The following is an 11,100-nucleotide window of genomic DNA, read 5'->3' on the forward strand; positions in this document are numbered from 1 at the left end:
GTTTTCAGCCCTTACCTTGGAGATTATGGACATGTTCGACAAGGATCTACTGTTCAACTTCATGGATGGACTGAAGCCATGGGCCGAACTAGAACTCCAACGCCGCAATGTACAGGACCTCGCCACGGCAATGGCAATGGCGGAGCAACTCAATGAGACCAGCTTGTCAGATGAAGAAGCCCCTAAGCCAGAAAGCCCACGTTCCCCTAATTTGAGTGGGGGAGCAAGTCCCTCACGCCCTCTGTACGACAACTCCAGCTTCAACAAGCCAGCAAGACAAGACTATGGGAAGAAGCCACAAGGAGAGCAAGGCCCTCAGCACCATTACAAGCCCAGTACATCTGGGTCCCCAATTTCTTGCTTCCTTTGTGGGGGAAATCACTTGGTTCGCAACTGCCCAACCAAGAAGAAGATCAATGCCCTTGTCGCCAAGCTCAGTGATGACGAGCAAAGTGATGAGGAAAAGTCTGTGCAGGCGCCTAGAGTGGGCGCCCTTCAACTCTTCAACGCCATGGTGAAGAAAGAGGCCAATCATGGAAGGCCAAAGAAAGCCCAAAGGGGGCTGAAGTATGTAGACATCCTCCTCGGCGGGAAGCCGACTCAAGCCCTTGTTGATACAGGGGCCTCCCACAACTTCATTTCAGTTGCCGAGGCCAAGCGACTCAATCTGAACACTGTGAAAGAGGCAGGGTGGATCAAGGCCGTGAACTCCAGGGCAAAGGCGATTAAAGGCATGGCTCATGGGGTTGACCTCCAAGTTGGGCCGTGGACAAGCAAGATTAATCTTTCAGTGGTACCCCTGGATAACTTCCGAGTTGTCTTGGGAATGGACTTCATGAGACAAGCAGAAGCAACACTCCTGCCTCACATCAACTCTTTGTACATCTTGGACGAGCGCTCCCCTTGCATGGTACCAGTTACGACTTCTACTAAGGTTCATGGGAAGCAAGTTTCTGCACTACAACTTTTTCACGAAGAAGCCTTGTTCAACGCCAACATGAAGGAAGCAGAGAAGTTCCCCACTTCACTGGTGGAAGAAGCCGCCCCTCAAGCCAACAACTACAACAGCAGCAGGAAGCAGCAGGTCATCCAGCCGTCTACACCTCTCCAGCAACAGAGTTCGTGCATGTTGACAACCGTCAAGCAAAGCAGAAGACCCAAGGCCGTGTCCAAGTTTGCCCCCACCTGCTACCACAACCACAGGGGAAAGCGAGTGCCGCCCAAGCCGCCTAGGGACCACTTTCATACCATCCCTCAAACTGAATCACGTAGTAGCCTTGTGAGTCACTCTTAGGGAAAAATCAATGGGAACCAACACCCTAACAATCCAAAATACCATTTTAACCCATCCTTGGCCACCAACTTTCCTACCCCCATCAGGAACAAGTCAAAATCCTACCTTGAAGCAGCCAAGCTGGGACTTAACTTAGGGACAAGCCATAGGTTTTCCCACCATCAAGAACATCCACTAGCAATCTACCCAACCAACTATCTGGGCCTTGGAAGAAACCCGGTTCGTGGAGCAGTCGAAGAACCTTCCTTCACCAACAACAAGTTCAAGCCTCAAGTAGAAGCTAGTCTTCGAGGACGAAGACTGAATTGAGTGGGGGAGACTGTAACAAGTGTTCTCTTCGCAGCGCCAACCACCGTGCCTACAGCCACCACTCCAATGTCCAAGTGTGTGTCATGGGTGGGCTATGCTTGTACTTTTGTATGGGGGATTGCCAATGGCATTATTGTAATACTGTAGTATGCTTTTTCACCTTTTTGATGTTTCTTATTGTCACTCCCCCAAAAGCTTAATGTACTCTTTGAGGGGAGGTAGGTAGTCGAGTGAGCTCATAAGCGTGTAAAGGTTAAGCACGAGATCCCCTCGACACTGTACTATGTGCTTGTGCTTACCACTGATTAATGCAATACAAACAGCCTTTTGCTAATTCGTGTGCCATCATGTTGTCTTTTGTGTGTGTTTGCTTTGTTTCATAGGCTTACTCGCCCATTTCGAGTGTCGCACGAGGCACCAACGATTACCTCCGTGACAACCTGGCACCTCATGCCAGCTCACCACAGGCAGCTCGCCATCATTGCAACACACAGGCAACTCGCCACTAGGCAACTCGCCATCATGTATCCTGACACCTCAGAACAACTAGGCGACACCCGAGACCACTTTGACAACAACTTGCCTTTGCTAAGTTGATGGTGTCCCACCAGGCGCGGCCTGGCACTGGCGTGACCTGGCACTGGCGCGGCATGGTATGAGCTGGCAGCCTGGCCCTAGCATGAGCTGGCAACTTGGCCCTGGCACGAGCTGGCAACCTGGCCCTGGCACGAGCTGGCAACCTAGCCCTGACGCGACCTGGCCCTGGCACAAGCTGGCAGCCTGGCCCTGGCATGACCTGGCAGCTTGGCCTTGGCGCGACCTGGCCCTGGCACGAGCTGGCGGCTTGGCCCAAGCACCGACCTGGCGGCCCGACACAGGCGCCAACCTGACAACCTCAAGGAACACACCTCTGTACCCCGCATTTTATGGGATTGTGACTTGTAACGGCTATATTAGTTCACCAACTCCCCAATTCTGACGAGAAGGGACAATTTTACCGTTTGATGGCATTTCACCCACCTAACACGCAAGTCAGTCCCATCATAGCTGGGATCTAGGAACTGCTCCACCTAACCCATGAGGACTCCAATATATAAAGACCTCACCCCTAGGGGCGAAGGTAGGATGCGAAAAGGGATGGGTAACCTCTGCTCTCTAGCTCTCTCATTCTCTTATCATCTTCAAGCTCTCTACTACTATACTGTGCTAACTTAGCCATCGGAGTGACCTCACCGGGTAAACACCCCCAGCTTCTCTGATTTAGTTCTCGCAGGTCCCTCAGCTCCCGCCGCTTACAAAGATGAGTAGATCATCGCCAGTAGGGAGTAGCCAGTTTAGTTTCCATCGTTACTGGTAGCCAGATCACCTCTTGCCGGTAGCAGTCAGGTTGCACTACACTAGGGAGCTCGTCATCAAGGTAGCTCACCTCCAGGCAGCTCATCAAGGTAGCTCACCTCTAGGCAGCTTATGAAGGTAGTTCACCTCCAAGCAGTTCATCAAGGTAGCTCACCTCCTAGCAGCTCATCAAGGTAGTTCACCATCAGGCAGTTCGCCACCAGGAAGCTCCACTTCAGCCTCTGAGTCACAAACCACTTGAAAGCAAATGAGATGACGAGATACTTAACTATAAATTGACACATGACGAAAAAAAATGATATGTTATCGGAACCGGTTACATCAGATCCCTATTTTAAACACCCCCACTCTAAATAGATACGAGTTCTTCTATAATTGGGTGCCTGGTCCAACAAGATGGTATCCATCTATTCCACATACCTTGCATTCATCCCGGTGCCCATATGATGACATCATCTCCCATATACTTTTCTCCAATTATTGATTCAAAAGTATCATTAACTAAGGGAGACAATCTCATATCTAATTCTAGCCTTCCGATAGCTTCCTTCAGTCGTGCAACTACGTCCTTCCTTCCCTTGTTAATAGACTTAGTCAATGCCATAAATTCAAACAACTCAAAGCTGCCAAACATCTACTCTTCAGGGATCATTATCATCTTGAATTTAGTATAAAAAAATAACAAGCCCTTCCTCTACTTGGAAGTTTGTGCCACCAGGATCTCAAACGTATAGTAGCCTCCATTCATTTTTCAATGTGCAAACCATTGAGAGAGGAACTATTAATAGAACCCCAAATTTCAAAGCCAGTATATTAGCTTTCATAGCTTCACATGAGGGAGAAGTAATTGTGTTAGTGACAACCAACATTGTAGAAGAGTAATCCAAAGTGCAGGAAGAATGCTCCATAATGGAAAATCATGCATTAATTACCCCTGTCCCATCTGGAATAACACCATTTAATTGAAAGAACATATGTGGAAACATGGGTACAGAGCTGAAGTCAATGTTGTTGCCTCTCATTTTAAGGACAAGGAATTTGGAGCCTACAACCATTTTTTGAGCTTCAAAGGCTTCCACTACCGCTGGAGTCCTAATCCGGAATTTGTACCAAGGGCAGTTCTACTTGGGTCACGAAGGATACAGGGCACGATGAGACCCGTACTCTTGGACTCAACTGGGGGCTAATGAACGGTGTCAACAGCCATCTAATGATGCTGTTGATCAACACCACAATGCTCACAAGATGAACAACAATATTGGCAAAACTATCATGGTAGTCACGGACCTAGGATTGTAACTCTTCTTCCTTGGAGTAAGATGATCAGGGTAGATTTGGCCCTCCACTATCATCATGATACATGGCATCTTGAAACAACTGGGTGACACCCAAAACCACCTAGGCGATAATTTGTTTTAGCCAAAATGATGGAATCCCAGCTAGCGACCTACCCCTGGAGCCGACCTGGCAATCTGCCCCTGGCGCCGACCTAGCAACTTGCCTCTGATGCCGACCTGGCTACCTGCCTCTGGCGCCGACCTGGCGACCTGCCTCTAGCGCCGACCTGGCGACCTGCTTCTAGCATCGACCTAGTGACCTACGAGACGTGCTCGCCGTCAATTTCTGCATGCATCCCATCACTCCCCGGTCTCTCGAAAGTCAGCTCTCACACCGAATGTTTTGGGAGAAACCGAGTAAGGCGCAAAGATTGGCCTACGTGCACGACTACCTCTGAGGACTTCGGAGCAGTTAGGCACATCCTCCCGGAGATCCTGGACGTGTTGCGTGATGCTCACACCAAACAATACCTATATAAAGGCCTTACCTCCAACCCTAGGGGGGAGAGGCGAAATTTAGTTCTCGCAGCTCTCCAGCTCTCTCACATTTAGCTATCTTAAAATTTCTAGTTCGCTAACTTAAGCATCGGAGTGCCCACCCCGGGTAAAGCAACCCGGGCACTCTGACACTGTGTCCTTGCAGGTTGCATCAGAGCCACCTCTCTAGCTCATCACCACTCAGCTAGACATCAGAGCCACATCTCCAGCTCGTCACCACTCAGCTAGACATCAGAGCCACTTCTCCAGCCCGTTACCACTCAGTTAGACATCAGAGCCACCTCTCCAGCTCGTCACCATTCAGCAAAGCATCAGTGCCACCTCTCCAGCTCGTCACCATTCGCTAGACGTCCAAGCCACCTTCCAGGTAGGAACCATTCAACTAGGCATCCATACCACATTTTAGGTAGGGATTATTCAGCCAGGCATCCGAGTCACCTACTAGCCGTGAGCTACTGAAATGCGCATCATCAATTGGCGTCGTCTGTGGGAAACGCTACAAAAGGATATTTTCTCACCCGATTCTCTGAGCCTCAAGTAATAACATCTTCAAGCAACAACAACAATGCTTGATCGAAAGAACCCCCTAGGGGGTGCAGAAGCAAAATGATTAGCTTAGACGAGTTCTTGCAGTCTTGCCCTGATAGAATCTCCCTAACTATGAGGCCACCCCCATATGCCGAGCTCTACGTGCTCTCTGTGAGAGCTGACGGCCAATAGAATGTGAGGCCACCCCCCAGGTTGAGCCCTCCGTTGTTCCCGTGGGAGTTGATAGCCAACAAACTGTGAGGTCGCACCGCAGATCGAGCCCTCCATGCTTTACGTGGGAGTTGATGGCCAGTAGGTTGTGGAGCCGCCCTCGCGGGTCAATCCTGCCGAGGTGACGAGGTGTCTGTAGGTTGAGGTGCTGATAGCAAAACTAAACTGTCAAAATTCTGACTACCTGGCGACCTAGAGACCTGCCCCTGAATTGGTGACCTGCTTCCGCCGACCTGGCGACACACATAATCAGCCTGTACGAGTCTTGTCAGCCCTATACAATCGCCCTTGCAGGTTGAGCCTTTCAAGGTTCCCGTGCGAGCTGGCAACTTGCAGTTTGTAAAGCTGCCCCCACAGGTTGAGCTCCTTGTGGCTTATCGTAGGAGTAGACGACCAGCACCTTAAAGGACTGATATAGCGCAACCGTGGCACCCACCCGCTATTTAAATTCTAACATCGATGCACATATCACAAGGGGAAGCCAAACTGCCTTCAGCATCAAGGACCCCTAAGCCGACCTCAAAATATGTTGGTAACAGGCCTAAGGACCTACAACGAAGCACAAATCTACTCCCTTCGCTCAGCTGATCTCAGCTCGGGAGTGGGGGGCAATTGATGAGGGCAGATTTGGCCCTCCACTAACATCATGACACATGGCATCTCGGAACAACTGGGTGACACCCAAAACCACCTAGGCAACAACTTGCCTTAGCCAAAATGATGGAGTCCCAGCTAGCGACCTGGCATTGTCGCCAACCTGGCAACCTGCCACTAGCGTCAACCTGGCGACCTGCCTCTGGTACCGACCTAGTGACCTACCTCTGGCGCCGACCTGGCAACTTGCCTCTGGCGCCGACCTGGCGACTTGCCTCTGGCGCCGACCTGGCGACCTGCCTTTGGCGTTGACCTGGCGACCTGCCTCTGGTGCCGACCGGGCGACCTGCCTCTCGTGTCGACCTGGCGACCTGCCTCTGGCGCCGACCTGGCAACCTGCCTCTGGCGCCGACATGGCGACCTGCCTCTAGCGCCGACCTGGCGATCTACCTCTGGCGTCGACCTGGCGACCTGCCTCTGGCGCCAACATGGTGACCTGCCTCTGGCGCCGTCCTGGCAACTTGCCTCTGGTACCGACATGGCGACCTGCCTCTAGCGCCGACCTGGCGACCAGCCCCTGTTGCCAACCTGGTGACTTGCTTCTAGCGCTGACCTGGCGACCTGCCTCTAGCGCCGACCTGGCGACTTATGAGACATGCTCGCCGTCAATTTCTGCATGCATCCCATCACTCCCCAGGTTCTCGGAAGTCAGCTCTCACACCGAATGTTTTGGGAGAAATCGAGTAAGGCGCAAAGATTGGCCTATGTGCACGACTACCTCCGAGGACTTCGGAGTAGTTAGGCATGTCCTCCAGGAGATCCCGGACGTGTTGCGTGATGCTCACGCCAAACAATGCCTATATAAAGGCCTTACCTCCAACCCTAGGGGGGAGAGGCGAAATTTAGTTCTCGCAGCTCTCCAGCTCTCTCACATTTAGCTATCTTAAAATCTCTAGTTCGCTAACTTAAGCATTGGAGTGCCCACCCCGGGGTAAAGCAACCCGGGCACTCTGACAATGTGTCCTTGCAGGTCGCATCAGAGCCACCTCTCCAGCTCCTCACCACTCAGTTAGACATCAGAGCCACATCTCTAGCTCATCACCACTCAGCTTGACATCAGAGCCACTTCTCTAGCCCGTCACCACTCAGTTAGACATCAGAGCCACCTCTCCAGCTCGTCACCATTCAACTAGGCATCAGTGCCACCTCTCAGCTCGTCACCTCTCAGAGCCACTTCTCCAGCCCGTCACCACTCAGTTAGACATCAGAGCCACCTCTCCAGCTCGTCACCATTCAGCTAGGCATCAGTGCCACCTCTCAGCTCGTCACCATTCAGCTAGGCATCCAAGCCACCTTCCAGGTAGGAACCATTCAACTAAGCATCCATACCACATTTCAGGTAGGGATTGTTCAGCCAGGCATCTGAGTCACCTACTAGCCGTGAGCTGCCGAAATGCGCATCATCATAGGAGGTTGCAGTGAATTGCTCCAGTGTTACAACAGTCATCTTGTTCTCTTGACGCCAAATATTGGTGGGAGAAGATATGCATTTTCCTAGTTGGGTGATGTTGAATGCATCTTGACAAACACAGAGAGTGCGGATCATGAGGAGTACAGGGCATAGAGCATCTAGTCTCCCAAGAATTAGTCGCAATCTGATGGCCAAAGTACTGGTGAAAGGCATAGGGTCGATAAAGGTTTTTGGCAACAAGGAAAAGGGCTTTACCTATTGATTTTGAGATTTATGGGTTGCATTTGGAGGTGATTGGGTGTGTGTTAATAGAAATGGAGGGAGATAGGGTTTCATGCTAGTGGGTGTTGGAGGCAATGGTTGTTTGACGCCAAGATCGAAGGGGAATACTAGGACTAGGACTCGAAGGCGGCCTGAAGACGTAGATCACCATTACTGACGATGAAAAGGGACTATAAATAGGTGGCGATAAGGAAGTGGAGTGAGATGTTGAGAACAGTGATTGGGAGTAAGTGGAGTTGATGGGGTGGATGAGAGCCTTTCTGTCATTAAAAAGAGAAACCGTGACTACAGGACGAGTTGTAGCATTAGCCATTGGGGGAAGATGGAGAGTTTAGCATCATCAAGGTTGGTGGTGATTTCGGGGGGAGGGGACACAATAGTTATTCGATGCCAAGTTTGAAGGGGAGGACTCCACCCAAGGAATTAAATGGGAAAAGACCAGGGTTCCTTAAGGCCATCGGTGGGTTTCGATCAGCAATAAGGTGGAAAGGTGGATCGGGTTCCAATTACTACTTAGGAAAATGGTGCCCAAAGGTTGAGCAACTGAGACGGCCGTTGGTGGGGTAAGGACAGGCTTGGTTTAAGGGAGAGAGTGAGAAGGGAGAGAACAATGACCAGGGGGTCCAGCTATACGGATAGCCATGGATGGGGTGATGAATTGACTAAGGCTGGGATGCTAGTAGATCTCGGTTTGGAATAAGATCTTTGCACCGCCCTTCTGTTCCACCTCTCCCATTCCAACACTTGATCTTGTTGAACTCGTTGTTGGAATCGAAGCCTCAACTTTTGTTGACGAACTTGGTAGTGTAAATCAGCTACCCTTGAAAGGTCTGAACTTTTTCCATACTCGAAAGTCTTCTATGTAGTAATTGAAGAAATACTGTCCAACAAGAAATCCTGGTTGTTCCTCAAAAAAACAACCTAACTCGTTAAAAGCGACGTACGAGCCACTGAATGGCTACATGGAAATGGATAAATATCCTCGAATGGAAAAGGCAAATCAGAAACTCAAGCCGGTTTTGGGGCATACTTTGTGGCATTGGGTTCGAGGCTATTTTCAGTGCTCAAAAAGCTAAAGTTTGAAGCATCAAAAGTGGTTATGCTCATTGAAGGAGCCATCGAAAATCTGAAGCAGATTGAGATGGTGAACTTTTGAATCTCAACCTTGTAACAAACTTTGAGGTACAAAATTATTTAGTTAATAATGCTTAATGTTGTTTATCTTCTTTCCATTCAATTCGTAATTTTATAACTTCTTCTATTAAAAATTGGGCTTAAAACCATACCTCAGCAAACCCCCATCGACCAGCAATCAAATTCAATCAAAAATGGAAGGGTGGATAGGTATTCCTTAGAGGGGAAATCGAGGGTTCTTGGAGAAAACTCTTACCTAAATCAAGTGAGAATCCAGACAAAGTCTATGGGAGAAGGAAGAACTCAGTACGCCTACTGCTTACTAGTAGGTCTAGCTGTCTAGAATACAAAAAAGTCCTAGGTGATTCCTAGTATTAGTTAAAATCAATAGCCAAGACTAGTGATACCAAGGCTCATAATAAGTGGGTGTTCCGAAACAACCACCACAAGAGCAATGAGGATAGCTAGCTGGAACTATCAAGGTCTAGGTTCTCCTCGACAATTCTTTCAGCAAAGAGGATCATTTAAAAATACTTTCTAGCTATTTTCTTCTTTATGGAAATAAAATGTATTCTCCTAGAGTGTCAGAAGAAATTTAGGATATTTAGAGACTAGGATTGCTAGGATGTTGACCTAGTTGGCCTCTCTAGAGGTTTTGCCTTGTTTTGGAGATCGGATGTGAAGTTGGATGTGCTTGTTGCAAATAAGAACCTCATCCATACAAAAAATAATAGATGAAAATAAAAATTCTTGGTTTTGCACCTTTTGTTATGGTGAACCAAATAGAAAAAAGAGAGATTCTTTCTTTAACATGTAGAAGCATATTAATACAATGTCTCTGGGCCCCTGGTTTTGTATAGGTGATTTTAATTTCATTTTGAAAAGAGATGAAAAATGGGAGGGGGTAGAGAAGCAAAACACTAGAGCTATAGAAAAATCACTAAGAAGTGTATGGCCTTCATATGATCAACCTTAGGAGTTGTGACCCAAAATTCATTTGGTGCAATAAGAGAGATGGTAGAGGCTTGGTTCGAGAAGTTCTAGATAGGGGCATTGCAAATGCAAAGTGGATGGAATTATTCCCAGAAGCTAGTTTGGTTCATTTGTCTTATGGGGGTTCAGATTATTTGCTCACTTTCCTGCACATGAAGCCTTGTATGCAGAATCAAAAGAGGCCCTTTAGGTTTTGAGATGTAGACTTTGCATGAGGATTGCGCCCGATTAATTGAGGTGTGGTCAAACAAAACAATTGGTTCAGGTCATGCTGGTGTAAACACAAGATGTAAGTGGCTATAGGCTGAACTAAGGAAGTGGAATAAAACTACTTTGGGGTAGCTATCAAAAAGGATTTATGAAGCTCATTATGAGTTTGATTCTTCTCTTAGAGCAAAAAGGTTGTAATTTTTCTACAGGGAAAGTTAAATTGTGTGAAGACAAAGTGAACATAGGCTTAGAAGGCAAGATGTAATTGCCTTTAGTGGGGTGGCAAAAATATAAGATACTTCCACCAAATAACTCTAGGAAGAGGGTTCAAAATAGAGCGTCCTAAGAATTAAAAATACAAAAGGATTGTGGGAAGATGACTAATGGAAGATAGAGGGTATATTTGGAGACTACTTCACAAAAATCTTTACTTTTGTAAACCCCATCAATATTAAGACATTTCTAGAATGTTTGAATACCCGTATTGGGTAAGAGGAGGCTAGTGATGTAGAAAAGGAAGTAACTAAAGAGATAAAGCTCTGTTCCAAATAAACTCTAGGAAGGCCCTCGGTCTAGATAGTTTCACAACTTTATTTTTCCAAAAATATTAGGGTATGGTTAGGGAGGAAGTATGTCAACTGTAAAACATTTTTTTATTGAGGGATCTAAATGCTACCTTCATTGCTTTAATATCCAAAATTGATCACTCTAAAGAGACTAAACATTTTAGACCTAGCAGTCTTTGCAATACAATATACAAAATTATAGCTAAGGTGTTGGCTAATAGATTGAAACCAAACTGGCAAATGTTTTCTCCTAAAATTAGAGTTCATTTTATATATTGGAGACAATATTTTGGTGGC

The sequence above is a fragment of the Nelumbo nucifera genome, chromosome 1, assembly GCF_055504915.1.
Source record: "Nelumbo nucifera cultivar China Antique chromosome 1, China Antique-T2T, whole genome shotgun sequence".
In the NCBI taxonomy this organism is placed as follows: Eukaryota; Viridiplantae; Streptophyta; class Magnoliopsida; order Proteales; family Nelumbonaceae; genus Nelumbo; species Nelumbo nucifera.